This window comes from Eretmochelys imbricata, chromosome 10, assembly GCF_965152235.1.
Source record: "Eretmochelys imbricata isolate rEreImb1 chromosome 10, rEreImb1.hap1, whole genome shotgun sequence".
Taxonomy (NCBI): Eukaryota; Metazoa; Chordata; order Testudines; family Cheloniidae; genus Eretmochelys; species Eretmochelys imbricata.
Window position 1 is genome coordinate 50,297,811 of NC_135581.1, and position 21,034 is coordinate 50,318,844.

At 42.4% G+C, this 21,034-nt stretch overlaps 1 protein-coding gene across 1 annotated transcript in view; it reads left to right on the forward strand.

The window, feature by feature from the left end:
- Window positions 1-1,018: 1,018 nt before the first annotated feature.
- NRG4 (neuregulin 4) overlaps window positions 1,019-21,034 on the forward strand; it is a 63,636-nt gene continuing 43,620 nt past the window's right edge. The window contains exons 1-3 of the mRNA XM_077828950.1: window positions 1,019-1,041; window positions 19,509-19,602; window positions 20,894-20,971. The gene's annotated coding sequence lies outside the window, so the exon portion shown is untranslated. The remainder of the gene's footprint in view (window positions 1,042-19,508; window positions 19,603-20,893; window positions 20,972-21,034) is intronic.

The following is a 21,034-nucleotide window of genomic DNA, read 5'->3' on the forward strand; positions in this document are numbered from 1 at the left end:
TGGGAATACCTTGCTCCCTGGCAGAAAGACCCGCACAACTCTGTTATATGTGGGATACCCTACTCCCAGCCATACAGCCCCAATCAGCCCGGTTATATGTGGGATGCCCTGATCCCTGTCATGCAGACCTGCTATACAGACCCGTTACATGGGGATGCCTTTTTCCCTTCGATACAGACCTGCACAGCCCTATTTTATGGGGGATGCCCTGCTCCTGCCATACAGACCTGCACAGTCCCGTTATATGGGGGATGCCCTGCTCTCTCCACAGGGACCTGCAGAGTCCCATTATATGGGGGATGCCCTGTTCCCTGTCATCCAGACCCGTTATGTCCTGCTCCCTGCCACACAGACCCGCACAGCTCCGTTATATGGGGATGCCCTGCTCCCTGCCATACAGACCCGCACAGCCCCTTTATATGAGGGGCTTCCTGCCATACAGATCCACACAGTCCGTTACATGGGGGATGCCCTGCTCTCTCCACAGGGACCTGCACAGCCCCATTATATAGGGGATGCCCTGCTCCCTGCCATACAGACCTGCACAGCCCCTTTATATACGGGATGCCCTGCTCTCTGACCCACGCAGCCCGCTATCTGGGGGATGCCCTACTCTGGCAGAGGCCGGAGGTGTTTTGCAGGGCTATGTGGTATATTACGGAGGGGGGTCCCCAGCGCCTCCCACTGCGGGTGGGACTGGGCACGTGTGCAAACCCTGCCCTGAGGGAGTGCTGGGGGGGGCGGGGCCGGTAGACACATACCTGATGCCCGGAATCCTGACATCCCGCTCCGCTCTGCAGCAGCAACAGCTCCCGGGATCAGGCTGGCGCGCGCTCTCAAGAGATCGGGGTTCCAACGCGCGCGCACTCTGGCTCTCTCTGGCGCGTGCACGTGCCCTGTCCTAGTGCTCGCTCGCTCTCTGGCGCGCTCCCTTTCTTCTGGGTCGCCTAGGAAACAACTGGCTGTGACAGCTGAGTTCGGCTCGGGGCGCACGCTCAGCGTCACGTGGGGCATGCAGGCCCAATGGAGATGACTGACTGCGTAAGGCTCGTAGTACTACGGTAGGGGGGAAGGGAGGGAGGGAGGAAGGAGCCCCTGTCTCGGGAGGGGGACCCTTGAGGAAAGGCCTCACCACCCTAGGATGGGGCAACGGAGGGGCGCCTGAGGGGAGCGGGCTCCTGAAGTAGGACTGCACCCTTTGCTGGGGGCTAGGAGTGGCTCTTGAGAGACGCTCTCGTCGCCTTAGGGGGGAGGGGAGGAGGAGCCACTGCGGAGAGACCCCCCGCCCCCACACCGCCCTAGATTGGGGGAGGGAAGGAGCTATTAAGACCTCGTCCTCCTACACTGGGGAGGGGAGGGCTATGGAGGAGAGACCCCCCACTCTTGCCCTGCATTGGGGGAGGGGAGGAGCTATTGAGGTGGGAGCCCCAACCTAGAGCGGGGCGGGGAGTCACTCATGAGGAGCATCCTATCCCTGAAACGGGGCCCTGCCCTGAGGTGTTGTTCTGAAGTGAGGGCAGGAAGGACAGATCTGTACTAACCTGACAACCCACTTGGATTTGTTGCTCCCAACGAGGTTGGCTGTTAGTGCACGGTAAGGTGCAAAGTTGCCTTATTTGGTCTTCCTCACATGAGGATGGAGGCACCTCTGTGGCTTCCTGGTGCTATTTGCTACCACATCTTTAATATGCAGGGGAAGATGTGAGGCATCACCATCCTGAATTTGCCCCAAGCAGCACCACAGCAAAATACCAAACTGCTCACCACGTCATGGTCTTTCTTGAGTCTCCTATTTCAAGAATAGGGATGTAAGGTTGCACTCAAGAGAAAAATCAGGACCATTTGGCAAATTCTGGAATTACAGGAAATCTGTGTCCAATTGCCAGGGATAAAGAGGCCCTAGCTCATTGTATTCCAGTTTAATGCAAAGTCCATCATGGTCAGGATGGCATGTTGCCACTAAAACCTCTTGTCCCCTGGGGCTGTGATGCTTGGATTAACCATCTTCTTCTGGGGGCTCATCTTTTCTGTGCACTTGGACCAAGATGGAGCATTGCATGTTGGGATTTGTCTTTTCAGCAGGCTATGTCATTCAAGTCAGTATAGTGTTTTGGATCTTGGGAGCCATCATCTCTGCAGACTGAGGTGGATGATTATGAAGACAAATGTTTGCATTCTGGACCACAGAATTTTCATAGGCTGCATTTCTAGATTAAAAATGGATGCTAGAATCATTGCATGTTTGGACTTGTAGTATATAGGAATTGTACCATCACACTAAAGATGAAGATTGCAACAGTCGACACTGTCTATGCAAATTAAATGTAGCCCTGGGGCTCCTGGCATGTTGCTATTGTAGTCCTCAATTGAGCAATGTTTGTGCCCTGCTAGTATAGTGCCAAGACTCCACTAATTTTGCTTTTACAATAAAGGTTTCTTCCCCCCCTCCACATACTTACTAAAGTTTTGCTTGCTTACATGTATACCAGAACAATTACATAATCACAAAGAGAGTGAGCAGCTGCAAGATTTCGTGAGGCAGACTAGAGATTACATTGATTCAGCAGATTGTCCTATCTGAGAAAGATTACACCAATAGAGTAAATAATACCCATTTATTGGGGTAGGTCAAGTAGAACAAATTAATAGAAAATTAAATGCAAAAAATAAACAACAAAATAAGGTTAAAAGCCTGTTTTAAACTGACAAAATGCAGGGAATTAAGACTAAAAGTCAGTTTTTAACACTTCCCTCCCACAAGAGGTTTCTAGACAATTATTTTGTGTCTGGATTGTGCTTAGTTTATAAAAACTAGTTACTTGAAGCACCCAGTGACCACATTTTAAAATTAAAGTTTTACAACATATTTTGAAGTATCTTAGAAGTGATATGGACCTATTATTCTACCAAATAACCACTGGCGAAACTGGTAATTAATATACCAATTTCTAATAAGAATGGTCTTGAGCTGTGACGTTTGGATCTGAATCTCACCTTTAACAAAAATTTGAGAGAGAGGTATAACTGGGAATCTGGTAGGGGAATATCTATAACTCTGAGTTATGAATATAAAAAGTAATACCACATTGCGAACCTTAACATTTTATTACACTTAAACTGCTTTTTAAAAATACACTTTTAAAGAAAAGTGTGTTTGGGGATAAGGCTCTATGAGAGTGAGATCTGGGATTATTGTAGAGGAGGAATTAAATGTATGAGCACACAGTGTGACTTGTGGGGGTTTTGGGGTGTGTATTTATACAAGTTTCTCATCTAAAACTGATTAACTAATAATTCCCCTTGCATAGTCCCAGGACTTGAATCTGCTTGTGGAGCGCTACATGAAATACCAGAAATTGTATATCCCTTTGTGTACCTGACAGATTTGCAGCAGCCTCACCTCCCAAGTGTAGCTGCTCTGAGCACTAGAGTCTTCAGACAGATAGGTCAGGAAAAGTTTAATACCTATTAGAGCTGTGCTTGAAGCTTCATTACCCACCAGCTGCTTATATATCCATGTATGAAATGGGTCTATATGGGGCAAACTTTATGAGCACAATATAGTCCAAGTACTTAGAGGAGTAAACAATGTTTGTATGTGGGCCTCTTCGGGATACAGTTAAATGGGAATTCTCTGTATACTGTACATGTGATTTTATACATCTGCCAGCTAACTCAAAGATTAAAATACAAAACCAAGCATTTAAATAATGGGACAAATTCTGTTCTCATTTACACTTGTGCAACCCGTCTGAGCTCAGTGGAGTTGCAAAGTGTAATTTAGGGCAGAATTTAGTCCACTATGTGTGCATTTGATACTCTGACGGAACACAAGTTCATTACTTACCTATTGTAATTTTTCACTGGTGGCAGATAGAATACATAATATTCCTAGGCATAATACCCCTCTTGTATTTTGTGGGGGTTTAATTTATGGTAGATGCGCAAAGTATAGGAAGGGTGCCTATAAATATTTTTATAAATTTGAAGTTGTGCTGAGCTATATGTAATTAACCATTATATAGGATTAACTAGGATGAAAAAAAGAGGGACAAATATCTGACACTGTACAACTGGGGTTTCTGAATATACGAATGAACAGTTGGATGCAAACTCCTAATAAAATGTTAGAAGTGGAAGATTTTTCTTAAATTTGCTGTAAAGGCAAAATTTGATCTGTGACCACCATGTCATGATAAATGTTGGTGTTAGTAGTATAGCCTTTAATTAAACGGATGATGATAATAAATAGTAATATTATCATTTCTGTAGAGCCTTAAGATCTCTGTAAGCAGGTCAAGTTCATAGCCTATTTTGAATGACATGTACCCACTATATATATAGTTCAAACTTACTATTTTTCTGGGGTTTGGCTGTGTTGGCAACTTATATAACAAGCATACTTACATAACAGAAATCTCTGGCTAAGTTTTCTCCCCAAGCTTTGCTGTCCCTTGGCTTTCCTTGCAGGATTTCCTGTGCGCCACACTTTTCTCTATATTCCAGAGAAAACACCTCATATCTTAGTGGCAGCTAACGAAATCCAAATGCCAGAGTGATACAGCAATAATTAATCTGCATTTTTATGCAGGGTTTTAGCACTGGAGCTTACTGTTGCTCAACTTCTAAGCCCTGCATGCCTGTGCAGGGTCTTAGAAACTGTCATTATGTTACAATCTGAATGGCCCCCAACCACACAGTCTCTAATGTACCAAAGAACAGGAAATATGACAAACTTTACAAGCCAGAATCCCACCCAGGTTCTTTGGTTATGTTCACAGTGTCAAAGAAAATGGATTTTGGAAGAGGGCATTTTCTTTTCTGGTCTTTATTTTAGTAACTACTAATTACAAGCAGTTATGGTTTGTTATACCCTTTGAACGACAATATCCCCATTTCTGGAAAATATCCCTGAGAGTAAGGCCTTGTCTATAATATCACAGTAAGTCAACCTAAGTTACACTACTCCAGTTACCTGAATAATGTAACTGGAGTCACCATAGCTTAGGTAAACTTACTGTGGTGTCTACACTATGTTGCGTCAATAGGAGACGCTCTCCCATCAACTTCCCTTACTCTTCTCGGAGTGGTGGATTACTGGAGAGCGCTCTCCCATCGATTTTGTGTGTCTTCACTGACCCACTAAATCGACATCCGCTGCATCGATTGCAGCAGTGGTGAGCTACTGATAAGTGTAGACAAGCCCTAAGTAGTAAGACATTCATGAGGTTTAAGAAGATCAGTAGTTTGGAAGATACCTTTTGTGAGCCTTTCATGACATTTCAGGTTAGATGACTAGGTCCTTGGTAAGGACCATCATTGTTTGCTGGTGCTCTTGGTGATAAAATTCAGTTACCAGATTAACAGCTATGGCACTGACATTGAGTCAGTCTTTGTATAAGTAGCTCTCTTGCTGATATCCAAGGTCAGTCCTTCCACCGTTTCTTTAAGGAATTTCCATGTCAAGCACAGTTTGGATCTAATCGTTCTAGGATTGCCAGAGATATCTCTTTTGTATCCATTGGATTCTACTGTAGCTACAGTGAAACCACAGTTTTGCTGGAGGACATAGAACCAATTTTAATTTCAGCTTCCTATTGTGTAAATGTTTACAGGCATGGAAGGATGTAGCTTTGTTCAGAGTTTATCAAATGGGACTGTGCCCTTCAGTTTCAGGTCATGCCAAAACTTTCCATTCCTCTTCAGAAATCCTATTAATTATACACTACTATTGGATGAGGTCCAATATCTTCTGGAAATGGAGACCAAAACATAGGTGCTGGTGCCATGGCCTTATTGCAACTCTAGAAACTACAATCCTTGTTCTAAATTCTCAAGATTAATTTGGGCCCTCAACCTTCAAGAAGCATAATTCTTCATCTTAATAAGTCAGAAGCACAGGAAATATCTCAGGTTAAATGTTTTCTACTTAATACTATAAGGTTCAGAGAGGGAATTTTATATTTGTTTTTATAACTTGTGTCAAGGGGTTGTAAAGTTTTGATTAGATGCCCCTTTTTATTTTTGTATAATGTAAATAAATAAAAGAATATTAAATAAAATGTGTCAAAGTCAGTCTTAGTGACATTCAGGTTCCAATATTTTGAAAGGCTTCCCAGAATTTGAGGAAGGTATTAGCTTGTCTCTCACAACAAAAGTATCTAGATTCATAGAATCATAGAATATCAGGGTTGGAAGGGACCTCAGGAGGTCATCTAGTCCAACCCCCTGCTCAAAGCAGGACTGATCCCCGACTAAATCATCCCAGTCAGGGCTTTGTCAAGCCTGACCTTAAAAATATCTAAGGAAGGAGATTCCACCACCTCCCTAGGTAACGCATTCCAGTGTTTCATCACCCTCCTAGTGAAAAAGTTTTTCCTAATATCCAACCTAAACCTCCCCCACTGCAACTTGAGACCATTACTCCTTGTTCTGTCATCTTCTACCACTGAGAACAGTCTAGATCCATCCTCTTTGGAACCCCCTTTCAGGTAGTTGAAAGCAGCTAGCAAATCCCCCCTCATTCTTCTCTTCTGAAGACTGAACATCCCCAGTTCCCTCAGCCTCTCCTCATAAGTCATGTGTTCCAGGCCCCTAATCATTTTTGTTGCCCTCCACTGGACTCTTTCCAATTTTTCCACATCCTTCTTGTAGCATGGGGCCCAAAACTGGACACAGTACTCCAGATGAGGCCTCACCAATGTCGAATAGAGGGGAACGATCACATCCCTCGATCTGCTGGCAATGCGCCTACTTATACATCCCAAAATGCCATTGGCCTTCTTGGCAACAAGGGCACACTGTTGACTCATATCCAACTTTTCGTCCACTATAACCCCTAGGTCCTTTTCTGCAGAACTGCTGCCGAGCCATTCGGTCCCTAGTCTGTAGCGGTGCATGGGATTCTTCCATCCTAAGTGCAGGACTCTGCACTTGTCCTTGTTGAACCCCATCAGCTTTCTTTTGGTCCAATCCTCCAATTTGTCTAGGTCCCTCTGTATCCTATCCCTACCCTCCAGCGTATCTACCACTCCTCCCAGTTTAGTGTCATCTGCAAACTTGCTGAGGGTGCAATCCACACCATCCTCCAGATCATTTATGAAGATATTGAACAAAACCGGCCCCAGGACCGACCACTTGATACCGGCTGCCAACTAGACATGGAGCCATTAATCACTACCCATTGAGCCCGACAATCTAGCCAGCTTTCTATCCACCTTATAGTCCATTCATCCAGCCCAGGCTTCTTTAACTTGCTGGCAAGAATACTGTGGGAGACCGTGTCAAAAGCTTTGCTAAAGTTAAGGAACAACACGTCTACTGCTTTCCCTTCATCCACAGAGCCAGTTATCGCGTCATAGAAGGCAATTAGATTAGTCAGGCATGACTTGCCCTTGGTGAATCCATGCTGACTGTTCCTGATCACTTTTCTCTCCTCTAACTGCTTCAGAATTGATTCCTTGAGGACCTGCTCCATGATTTTTCCAGGGACTGAGGTGAGGCTGACTGGCCTGTAGTTCCCAGGATCCTCCTTCTTCCCTTTTTTAAAGATGGGCACTACTTTAGCCTTTTTCCAGTCATCTGGGACCTCCCCCGATCGCCATGAGTTTTCAAAGATAATGGCTAATGGCTCTGCAATCACATCCGCCAACTCCTTTAGCACTCTCGGATGCAATGCATCCAGCCCCATGGACTTGTGCTCGTCCAGCTTTTCTAAATAGTCCCAAACCACTTCTTTCTCCACAGAGGGAGGGCTGGTCACCTTCTCCCCATGCTGTGCTGCCCAGTGCAGTAGTCTGGGAGCTGACCTTGTTCATGAAGACAGAGGCAAAAAAAGCATAGAATACATTAGCTTTTTCCACATCCTCTGTCACTAGGTTGCCTCCCTCATTCAGTAAGGGGCCCACACTTTCCTTGATTTTCTTCTTGTTGCTAAAATACCTGAAGAAACCCTTCTTGTTACTCTTAACATCTCTTGCTAGCTGCAACTCCAGGTGTGATTTGGCCTTCCTGATTTCACTCCTGCAAGCCCGAGCAATATTTTTATACTCATCCCTGGTCATTTGTCCAATCTTCCACTTCTTGTAAGCTTCTTTTTTGTATTTAAGAGCAGCAAGGATTTCACTGTTAAGCCAAGCTGGTCGCCTGCCATATTTACTATTTTTTCTACACATTGGGATGGTTTGTCCCTGTAACCGCAATAAAGATTCTTTAAAATACAGCCAGCTCTCCTGGACTCCTTTCCCCCTCATGTTATTCTCCCAGGGGATCTTGCCCATCAGTTCCCTGAGGGAGTCAAAGTCTGCTTTTCTGAAGTCCAGGATCTGTATTCTGCTGCTCTCCTTTCTTCCTTGTGTTAGGATCCTGAACTCGACCATTTCATGGTCACTGCCTCCCAGGTTCCCATCCACTTTTGCTTCCCCGACTAATTCTTCCCGGTTTGTGAGCAGCAGGTCAAGAAGAGCTCTGCCCCTAGCAGGTTATTTAGATTCAATTTTTTAGATGCATTGATTCCCATCTCAAAGACTAGATTTCAAAGTAGTTGCCCTGTGAGATACTACCCAGAAAATCTGTATTACAAGTAAAAATGTTGGGGTTGAAGGCCATCTAACTTGCCTTTTGTGCTTTTCTTTTTCTTATTAGAAGGAAGATTAGACTGGCAGAGATGTTGGGGCGGGGTTTCATCTTCCTCTGCAGCATGGGGCACAGCTCACTGGCTGGTTTGAACTACAATAAATGGTGGATTCTATGTTGCTGGAAGTTTTTGAATCAAGATTTGAGGATTTCAGTAACTCAGCTGGAGGTTATGGGCCTATTAGAGGAGTGGGTGGGTGAGGTTCCATAGCCTGCAATGTACAGGAAGTCAGACTAGATGATCATGATGGTCCCATCTGACCTTGGTGTCTATGAGACTCATCTGATCACTTTTTTTACTTTTCTTCCCTGTATAAAGGCAACCAGGGAGACCTGATCAAGAAGGTTCCCCTTTCTTGTATATGGATTGGTTCCCTAATGGTGCAACATCTAGAGGTTCTTGTTGTGTCGGGGACTTAGCTGTTGCTTGTCCTTTCTCCTGGATGTTAAGGCATTCAGTGGTGGTCTGCTGACAGTCCTTCCACCGTAAAAGTCAAGAATTCAGTTTTGGGACAGGTACAAGCAACACAGGTTTATGCAGTAGTATCACCATCTGCAAGCAAAGGAGATCATTGAGGCACAATCACTAGGTCTATTCAAGACTAAAGTAGATTTAATGGTTGGGCCCTAATCCAGCAAATTACTCCATGTGGGCCATTGTCTGCAAGCACATTGAGCTGTACTGAGATCTGTGTGTGTGTGAGAGAGAGAGATCAGCAAAATAAAACAGTGGTTAGATACAGAATGAAGATAAGTGCATTGAAAATTTCTTTAGAAGAACAAGTTTAGAGTAAAAAGAAAAGGAGTACTTGTGGCACCTTAGAGACTAACCAATTTATTTGAGCATGAGCTTTCGTGAGCTATAGCTCACTTCATCGGATGCATACCGTGGAAACTGCAGCAGACTTTATATATACACAGAGAATATGAAACAATACCTCCTCCCACCCCACTGTCATGCTGGTAATAGCTTATCTAAAGGGATCAACAGGTTAGGCCATTTCCAGCACAAATCCAAGTTTTCTCACCCTCCACCCCCCCACACAAATTCACTCTCCTGCTGGTGATAGCCCATCCAAAGTGACAACTCTTTACACAATGTGCATGATAATCAAGTTAGGCCATTTCCTGCACAAATCCAGGTTCTCTCACTCCCTCACCCCCCTCCAAAAACCCACCCCCATACACACACAAACTCACTCTCCTGCTGGCAATAGCTCATCCAAACTGACCACTCTCCAAGTTTAAATCCAAGTTAAACCAGAACATCGGGGGGGGGGGGGGGATAGGAAAAAACAAGAGGAAATAGGCTACCTTGCATAATGACTTAGCCACTCCCAGTCTCTATTTAAGCCTAAATTAATAGTATCCAATTTGCAAATGAATTCCAATTCAGCAGTTTCTCACTGGAGTCTGGATTTGAAGTTTTTTTGTTTTAAGATAACGACCTTCATGTCTGTGATTGCGTGACCAGAGAGATTGACGTGTTCTCCAACTGGTTTATGAATGTTATAATTCTTGACATCTGATTTGTGTCCATTTATTCTTTTACGTAGAGACTGTCCAGTTTGACCAATGTACATGGCAGAGGGGCATTGCTGGCACATGATGGCATATATCACATTGGTGGATGTGCAGGTGAACGAGCCTCTGATAGTGTGGCTGATGTTATTAGGCCCTGTGGTGGTGTCCCCTGAATAGATATGTGGGCACAATTGGCAACGGGCTTTGTTGCAAGGATAAGTTCCTGGGTTAGTGGTTCTGTTGTGTGGTATGTGGTTGTTGGTGAGTATTTGCTTCAGGTTGCGGGGCTGTCTGTAGGCAAGGACTGGCCTGTCTCCCAAGATTTGTGAGAGTGTTGGGTCATCCTTTAGGATAGGTTGTAGATCCTTAATAATGCGTTGGAGGGGTTTTAGTTGGGGGCTGAAGGTGACGGCTAGTGGCGTTCTGTTATTTTCTTTGTTAGGCCTGTCCTGTAGTAGGTAACTTCTGGGAACTCTTCTGGCTCTATCAATCTGTTTCTTTACTTCTGCAGGTGGGTATTGTAGTTGTAAGAAAGCTTGACAGAGATCTTGTAGGTGTTTGTCTCTGTCTGAGGGGTTGGAGCAAATGCGGTTGTATCGCAGAGCTTGGCTGTAGACGATGGATCGTGTGGTGTGGTCGGGGTGAAAGCTGGAGGCATGCAGGTAGGAATAGCGGTCAGTAGGTTTCCGGTATAGGGTGGTGTTCATGTGACCATTGTTTATTAGCACTGTAGTGTCCAGGAAGTGGATCTCTTGTGTGGACTGGACCAGGCTGAGGTTGGTGGTGGGATGGAAATTGTTGAAATCATGGTGGAATTCCTCAAGGGCTTCTTTTCCATGGGTCCAGATGATGAAGATGTCATCAATATAGCGCAAGTAGAGTAGGGGCTTTAGGGGACGAGAGCTGAGGAAGCGTTGTTCTAAATCAGCCATAAAAATATTGGCATACTGTGGGGCCATGCGGGTACCCATAGCAGTGCCGCTGATCTGAAGGTATACATTGTCCCCAAATGTGAAATAGTTATGGGTAAGGACAAAGTCACAAAGTTCAGCCACCAGGTTAGCCGTGACATTATCGGGGATAGTGTTCCTGACGGCTTGTAGTCCATCTTTGTGTGGAATGTTGGTGTAGAGGGCTTCTACATTTAGAGTTTAGAGTAAAAATCTTTATGAAAAATAGTTACTATACATGCATTGCAGTCACTTGTAAACATAGGATTCCTGCCACTTACTTTTTAAAAACATAAACGACACATTACCAGTTACCAGTATGAAAATGTCTACTTTAAAAATTTAGCCATTGTTCTTAGTTACAGGAATGCAAAATCAATAGCTATAAAATGTCTGTTTCAGAGTAACAGCCGTGTTAGTCTGTCTTTGCAAAAAGAAAAGGAGTACTTGTGGCACCTTAGAGACTAACCAATTTATTTGAGCATGAGCTTTCGTGAGCTACAGCTCACTTCATCGGATGCATACCGTGGAAACTGCAGTAGACATTATATACACACAGAGACCATGAAACAATACCCCCTCCCACCCCACCGTCCTGCTGGTAATAGCTTATCTAAAGTGATCAGCAAGTTGGGCCATTTCCAGCACAAATCCAGGTTTTCTCACCCTTCCCCCCCCCCCCCACAAACTCACCAACAACCACATACCACACAACAGAACCACTAGCCCAGGAACCTATCCTTGCAACAAAGCCCGTTGCCAACTGTGCCCACATATCTATTCAGAGGACACCATCACAGGGCCTAATAACATCAGCCACACTATCAGAGGCTCGTTCACCTGCACATCCACCAATGCGATATATGCCATCATGTGCCAGCAATGCCCCTCTGCCATTTACATTGGTCAAACTGGACAGTCTCTACGTAAAAGAATAAATGGACACAAATCAGATGTCAAGAATTATAACATTCATAAACCAGTCGGAGAACACTTCAATCTCTCTGGTCACGCAATCACCGACATGAAGGTCACTATCTTACAACAAAAAAACTTCAAATCCAGACTCCAGCGAGAAACTGCTGAATTGGAATTCGTTTGCAAATTGGATACTATTAATTTAGGCTTAAATAGAGACTGGGAGTGGCTAAGTCATTATGCAAGGTAGCCTATTTCCCCTTGCTTTTTCATACCCCCCAGACGTTCTGGTTAAACTTGGATTTAAACTTGGAGAGTGGTCAGTTTGGATGAGCTATTGCCAGCAGGAGAGTGAGTTTATGTGTGTGTGTGTGTGTGTGTGTGTGTGTGTGTGTGTGTGTGTGTGTGTGTGTGTGTGTGTGTGTGTGTGTGTGTGTGTGTGTGTGTGTGTGTGTGTGTGTGTGTGTGTGTGTGTGTGAGAAAGCCTGGATCTGTGCTGGAAATGACCCACCTTGATTACCATGCACATTGTAGGGAGAGTGGTCACTTTGGATGAGCTATTACCAGCAGGAGAGTGAGTTTGTGTGTGTATGGGGGTGGGGGGGTGAGAAAACCTGGATTTATGCTGGAAATGGCCCACCTTGATTATCATGCACATTGTAGGGAGAGTGGTCACTTTGGATAAGCTATTACCAGCAGGAGATTGAGTTTGTGTGTGTGGTTTTTGGAGGGGGGTGAGGGGGTGAGAGAACCTGGATTTGTGCAGGAAATGGCCCATCTTGATTATCATACACATTGTGACGAGAGTGGTCACTTTGGATGGGCTATTACCAGCAGGAGAGTGAGTTTGTGTGGGGGGGGGGGAGGGTGAGAAAACCTGGATTTGTGCTGGAAATGGCCCAACTTAATGATCACTTTAGATAAGCTATTACCAGCAGGAGAGTGAGTTTCTGTGTGTATGGGGGTGGGGGGGTGGGGTGAGAAAACCTGGATTTGTGCTGGAAACGACCCATCTTGATTATCATACACATTGTGAAGAGAGTGGTCACTTTGGATGGGCTATTACCAGCAGGAGAGTGAGTTTGTGGGGGGGGGGGGGGGGGGCGGAGGGTGAGAAAACCTGGATTTGTGCTGGAAATGGCCCAACTTGATGATCACTTTAGATAAGCTATTACCAGCAGGACAGTGGGGTGGGAGGGGGTATTGTTTCATGGTCTCTGTGTATATATAATGTCTACTGCAGTTTCCACGGTATGCATCCGATGAAGTGAGCTGTAGCTCACGAAAGCTCATGCTCAAATAAATTGGTTAGTCTCTAAGGTGCCACAAGTACTCCTTTTCTTTTTGCAAAATGTCTGTTGTGTTTTGTCAACTTGGCAGAGACATGAACTGAAGTTTTTCATATTTCCACCTGCAAAAATACTGCCAGGCCAAAATAACTTCTTCAACCCAAAAGATATTTGCATTCCCACATGCCCTCACGTAGATACTCAAACATTTCTGACATGAAGGCTAGCTTGTTTATTATAACCTACAAAACCTCATACCTGTTATATGACTAAAATGTATTTGTGCTCACATGGATCATCTTCAGTGCCTTCTGGTTCACCTTTAATTGTGGGATTCATTTCTTCTGTCTTTGTTGTAACTCTAGACTTAATCCAGATCAAAAGTTATTGCTCTGTCAGAAACGAAAGCACATGTATAAACTGCCACATCTGTCAGATTGTCTTGCTAGCTGTCTTTAACACTCAGTGCTAGGTCTTTCTATTTAGGACAGTTCATCTTTGACTATTGTGTCTATGTTCTTCACTAGCTCTTCATTTCTGGATTATGTTTTTCTTAGTTCTTTCTTAGTTCTTTTTTGGGAAGAATAGCGGCTTCTCTTTGGGCCAGTGGGCCAGGCACAGTGCCTATCGATATGGGCAATATATAAATAAGATATTCTTTTCATATTCCACTCTAGCAGTGATGTAATCATTTGCTCCACAGTAGCAGCTGAGAATTGTGATAGGGCAGAGAAACATGTTTCTCAAAATTCAAAACCAACAAGTCATCGATCCACTGCCAAATTATTTTAATTTCACCAAAAGTATGTCAGATGCTGGATCCTATCTACAAATTGTTGCAATACAAATCAGTCAGGTATCTGCTTGGCACAGGTCCATTTGCTGAATTATTTCAGCAATACTCCAAACATTTAGCTGCTCCTCTGCACTTTTGCCGTGTCAGTTCCATGTGCCTGTAATATCCCCAATATGATTTCTTTGGCAACATTTCCCTTTTATTTGATTTACAATTCAATGTCACTGATATTGGATCCAGCCAAATGTAACTTTATAACTTGCTGGTTCTCTCTTCCACCAAATATAGCTGACATATGAAGAAGGAGAAGGGATGGGGAATGAAAAATACCCCATCAGGCCCTCTTTCTTCTGTAAAGACTACATTCACAGTTGGTAGTGCAACTGAGAAGAAGGCTGGATTATGGCTTTCAGACATAGCCTCATAGCAGGCAGTTCTCAATGGCATTTGTGCAAATGGTAGGCATTTTGCCTCTGGAAGTGCTGGGGGAAAGCACAAAACCATTGTTTAATCCTATTACAGACAAGTGTATGTTACCCCACGCCACCCTCTCTCTGCTGTCCAATGCTCGGGGAACAGAGATTGAGCACTGGCCTCATATCACTCCCTTTCCTTTGCGGAGTCTAAAACTGACTGATCATCCTGGGCCCCTGGCCAATGTAATTTGGGGTAAGTTTCTATATTTGGGGTGAAAAAGAAAGAAATACTTCTCTGATAAATTAATTTTTAAAAGGCATATGTTTGAAGATGCTTAGATGTTTGGAGCATGAGACTAAGACCTGGGGAGATGGATTAGTAGGCAAAATGCAGGTACAGCAAAGTAAATAAAACTATCACATGGCTGTGCATATACATAAATACATTTTACTTGTATGTTAACTGCCTTATATATGAGATTTTTGCTTACTTTACATAAATTATAATAGCAATAATATGGAATAAATTATTTGTTATTTATATAGATGTCATGAGCATTTCCATAGGAGTTTAACATGGATTAATGTGAGGAAGTATTTAAATGCTTTATCCCTTAGATCAAGAATTTTAGATGTCCTACATATAGAATAAGTTAGTATTCCAAAGGTTAAAAAGAACAGTGGGACAAATTCTGCAGCCCCTACTTGGGTTATAATCTCACTCCCATTGAGGAAGATGGCAAAACTTCCACTAAATTCAATCCTACTTTCATTGTCCATCAGCCATGACTCAGACTAAACTCCTATTGACCTCAATGGGAGTTTTGTCTGAGTAAAGACTAAAGGATTTGCCACAGAGACAATATATTATCTAAAAGTTTTACTGTTGTCACTTGTACTGTCTGAACCCTGGTTTTCAGAAGTGATAATAATCTGCTGCCAAAGAAAAATGCCTTACATGCTATAGGGCATTATCTGTAGGAGAAAAGAACCCTTTCTAGTAAAACCAGATTGAAATCAGTTCATGTAATCTTGTGTGTGTGTGTATGGGGGGAATTACAAATGATGGTCACTGATGGGTTTCTATTGCATACATATATAAGTAGAGTCAAGCCTTCCCCCCCTTAAAAAAGTTTTGAGAAAACTATAGTAAAAACATAAACCAAGCTGTATATACAAAAATACACCATCACAAAACATTTGAGACTTCATTAATTACTCGGCTCTAGGAAAGAACACCTTAGCATTAGTAAGAGGGGAAGCCAAAGGGTAACCAGTGTCAGCTCTTCAATTTTGGAGGCAGTTCTATGCTGAGGTGTAGCTCATGTAGATAAAAGCAGCCTGGGGGTTCTTTCCGTGAAGATTCTTCAGGTTTTTTATTGGTGAAGGAAGAGGGAACAATAATACTTTTTCAGCCAGACCCTCTCCTTGATCCCCTTCCTGCACTAAGATCATGAAACTTACGGTGGGGATTCTGTACAGAAAGAGTGGCACCTTTTCAGAAGCATCTCACTTTCTCTCAGTTCCTGCAGCTGGGAACTGTTGGATGTCTGAACCTTCTGCTGACAGAAGCAGAAATGATATGGCTCACTGGGAGGGCAATATGGCTGCAAAGGCTTTCCTGGCTGTTGCCGTGGCCTATAAGATCTTCTTTATGGGTAGTTAGTTCTATGTATCGTTTTTGCATATTCCTTAACTTTTGTAAAAAGACCTCCAAGTCTCACCACTGGCTCTCTCTTCTGTACCACATCAAATACAGCTTCTGGGTCTCACCTTTAAGTTCTTTCACAATTTAGCTCTGCCCAACTTATCCATTCTTATATGTTATCACACTCTTCCTGTCCCTTCCACTCTACAACATTGCCAGCTTCCATTGCTCATTTCTTTCACAAGCACCTCCATGGTTTCCTCCATGCTGCTTCTTATGCACAGAACCCAATAGAATCATAAGACTGGAAGGGACCTCGGGAGGTCAGCTAGTCCAGTCCCCTGCGCTCATTTTCATTTAGGCCACAAATCTGCCCACTTTCAAATACTTTGAGACCTCTTTTACTATATAATGCCTATAGAAAACTGCCAATTTATAACTGGTAATTGAATGGACAGTAGAGGACTTACAATATTGTATCTTTTTGTATATCTTAAATTTACTGTTTAAAATTAGCTTCTTCAAAACCAGCTAGCTGTGCATATATCTGGCCTAAGAACCTGAGTTTATATATTAATGTTTCTCTTGTCTCACTTCCTTCCTTCAACTTGATTTTTACAATCACTTGTGTCTTCTTTTAAATAGATAATACATTTTTGGGAAAAGGGACCATCATTTACTTTGTGTTTTCATAATATACAAACAGGTGATTGGACTAAATACAAGGACAACACGGTGAAATTCTACAGGAGGTCAGACTAGATGATCTAATAGTATGTTCTGGCCTTAAAAATCTATGAATACATAGCATGGTGTGGCACCAATTCTGAGTGGTGCCTCTAGATACTGCCACAATAAAAATAACAGCAAGTATTTGAAAACTCATACCTGAAAAACTATTTCGGTAATTTATCTATCATCTTTAGGGACTTTTGTGGAAATTATTTTTAAAAAGTGTGTGGTGAGCAAAGCACCATAAAAATAGGGAATATATGTGGTTTTGCAGCTAATTTAATTCCTTTTTAAAAATCTGCCTGCACATGCAAGTCTTCCAATTTCCCTTCCTGTTGGGACGAAGCAAGTCACAGATGTATAGAATAGCTGACAATTTAATAATTTAAAAATATAAATTTAAGCTCAAGTACACTGGAAATTAGTAGTATAAAAGATTAATTGTTAGTAAGCGTGCAGGGGGTAATGCAAACAAGATCATTTAGAGACCAATCATAGTGCTCTGAGCAAAGGGCTCCTCCCAACCTTCAATCATAGAAAGAGGCACTCTCATATATGGGCTGCAGTCACCACTGTAGGGTGAACGAGCACTGGACAAAACCCACTGCTTCTCTGTTATGCAGTTTCGTGGATCCAACCTGTGCAAAAACTCACTGGCTGTTCGCAAACCATAGCCCCAACAAATCCTCCCTGTACTGCAGAGCAGAGAACAGTTGCAGAGTGCACAGGTGTGTGTGGGCCCACCCACAGAAATGATCACCCACCATGAAGCAGAAACCCAGCTTTCCACGCTGTTTCGGGCCTTGTGCTTCTGCATAAGAGAATATATACATTGAATATATACCTCACAAGCTCTGTTCTGCAGTTCTGCAAAGCTTTTATGCACATGCTTAAATCCCATTCACTTAAATGGGACCACTCACATGCCTAAAATTAAGTATTTGTTTACATGCTTTGTGGAATTGAGGCTATTGTTATTAACAGATCTAATTAAATTTGATGGATTATAGGATTCCAAATAATATAGCCGACATTAAAGACATATCAAATGGAACCTTCAGGTAATAGAAGAGGCAAAAATATAATTATGTTCTGCTGACATTAGAATTTTTTAATCTATGTGCTGTAGTCTGTCAAACAATTATTGTCTTCAGAACTGGTATTATGATAAGATACAGAAAAAGCATCAGAATAGAATTGATTGAGGTAGAATCCTGTCTAGATTGTGTCTATTTAGGGTTGAATACGTGAACATGTGTCTGAAATTTTCTCTATCGAGATACCAAGTAAAGTGATACCATCTAGCAATGTGGGTCCTGTCATTTCTAAATAGAAAGATTATTTCCAATATTATGTAACAAAATGCTTCTCTCAGCTAGTCCCTTATTGATAGAGATTTTTGTGACTTTCAGGATTTCATTTTCAAAAATGAAAATGTACAGTTAAGTATACATATTTGCTGGCCTAGTTTGTGTGAGCAGTTACCACAACGGCATGTTTAAAGTAGGCATTGCACATGCAGGTAGCCAGTTATTCATGCACGCAAATAACTGATTTGTGTGCAGAATGCTGGCGATTACTATGCAAATTACATGCAAGATGGTGTACGAGAGTTTTTGAAAATCAAGGCCTCAGACTAGTAATATGTTCCTTAGACAAATAAGAAGCATAAGCACTAAAGGCTAGATTCACAGAGGGACTTAGGCACTGCGGTGCTCAGACTTGCACCGCCTAAATTGCAGATGTCTAGAAAAATCACAAAACCTGAGTCAGGTGCTCAGACTTTCTGTACAATGGGAGTTTGGCACATAATTCTGGACTGGAGGGAGGCAATTATCTCTTCTTGGAATTCTCACTAATGAACCCTCTCTTAGACTTAGGTGCCTGCGGTGTGTCTTGCAAGAAGGGAGGGGGAGCTGGATCATAACTTTTAGGTCAGTGGTTAGGGTACTCACCTAGGGTGACCAGACAGCAAATGTGAAAAATTGGGACAGGGGGTAGGGGGTAATATGAGCCTGTCCCAATTTTATAAGAAAAAGACCCAAAAATTGGGACTGTCTCTATAAAATCGGGACATCTGGTCACCCTATACTCACCTGAGATGATGAGAGACAGCCCCCATTCAAGTGCCCCCTGGACACTAATTTATAGGGGTTCTAATTTCAGTTTTGATCAATTCCAAAACATATGGAATAGTACCTTCTTATTTTAAAACAGAAAGTGGAGTCAGAAGCTGAGATATACCCAGGCAAAATTCATCCCTGATGTAACCCTATTCACTTCAACAGCATTACACCAGGGATGTATTGGGCCCTCTAAGTTTAGTGAGGGTAAGGTAAAAGTTACAGGTCATAAAGTGAACTAGTTGAAATTTGTGTGGGGGGTGAATCCATTTCCCACTAATTAACTGTAGCGTTAAGAGATATTGTATTTAGTAGAATGGAAAAAATAAAACAGATTGGAAATATGTTTCAGTAAAGAAGTTACACTTTTCATAAAGGTTTCAATCAGGGTAGGGTCAGGGAGTTTAAAACATCTGCCTAAAGTTGGCATTACCGACAATCATGTAAGTACTGAAATAAATTCATATTTTCCCCTTAGCTGAATAAAGTTCCTTTTGATAAAGAGGCTTCTTCCGTGGAATGAATCCTCATTTGCTTCCAGGATCCAAAGCTTAAAGAAGAAAAAGGCTGAGGTAAGTTACTGTTTTGTTACAGTGGGTGGTGCATGGAAATAGTTATTTTAAACTTGTTGCTTTGTGCTGGAAGTAAGAATTACAATAGAATAAGACTAGATAGAGGTTTGTTGGCCTGATTCCCTACTGTCTCACACCCTGTCTAGTCATTTACACCTGTGTAATTTGAATGTAAAATGACCACCAGATCAAAATTCTTCATTCACTTTAGTTTACACCTAGTTTGCACAGCTGTAAATGACTACACAAGGGCCAGGCATTGGAAATTCAGTCTCTGCAAGTTTCTGATATGTTGGACTATATGGGTTTGATAGTGGCAGTGGGGAAATTTGTTATAACAGAATTAACCAGGTTCAGTTATGTATTGGATGTCTAAAAAGTAATGGATTATGGGCCAAAATAAGTGAATTTGCATGAGATTAAGTAGGGCATTTTTTGTTCCACATTTATATTAAGAACAGATATATCTTAAAGAACAAATGTTTTCAATAGGTACAAACATTTGGATAAGATATTCCTGTAAACAAAGCTTAGGCAAGCTATCATAGTAAAGGGGAGGTTGCAGCTAATTAAACCTGGTAAAGCAGTTAGTGTAAAGTTAGGTCATGTATCTTATTTAAATTGATTGGGATGAGAGCTCTTAGGTATTTCACAGTAGTGGGTCATTTTAAAAAGAGGAACGATATATTTTATGGGGTAAAAATTAAGAGTAAAAGTTTTCTAATTTGTTTAACCAGTATCTTGTAACCAGATACTTGGCTGCAATGTATTCTTTTTATGTTGCAATTTGGACACTGCTTTGGAATTTTTGCCAAATATCACCTACAATACAGCACTTGTTTATAATCGAGGATCTGCTAGGATTACAGTTGTGAAAATGTGAGAACTCTTTTGTGAGCACAAAGGGGCGTTTCCCTGGCCCATACTTGGCCTCTGTGCACACCTTTGTCTTTTTCTCAACCTCACCCACATTGCACTGTGCACACACATAAGTCTGCAGCTTTTTAACAGCAGGTATAAAATGCAAATCTGGGGTTCTGCTGAACATACCACATCTGCAAGATAATTTGTTTGTTGTAAACATTTTAGTTGTGAGGTAAATAATTTTTGAGATTTTTTTGTTTGTTTTGTGCCATGTACTATTTTTAACTCTGTTTTGTTATGTACACTTACAGTGGATAAAGTTGTATGTATGTGTGAGAGAGCCAAAGAGGAGGACTGCCCTTTGGGTGGAGACTTGGTATTACATCTTTGTAATGTAGGGAGTTGCCATTTTAGATTTCTCTTGTAGGGTCAGGACGCTTAAAGAAGGAGTAGAGAAGTGATTTAAGTTCCTGTGAGGAACAGAATTATCTACTTACACTATACAGTAAGTACAAACCCTTTTAATCTTTTGAAACAAGCTTCTATATAAACTTGTTTTGTACAACTA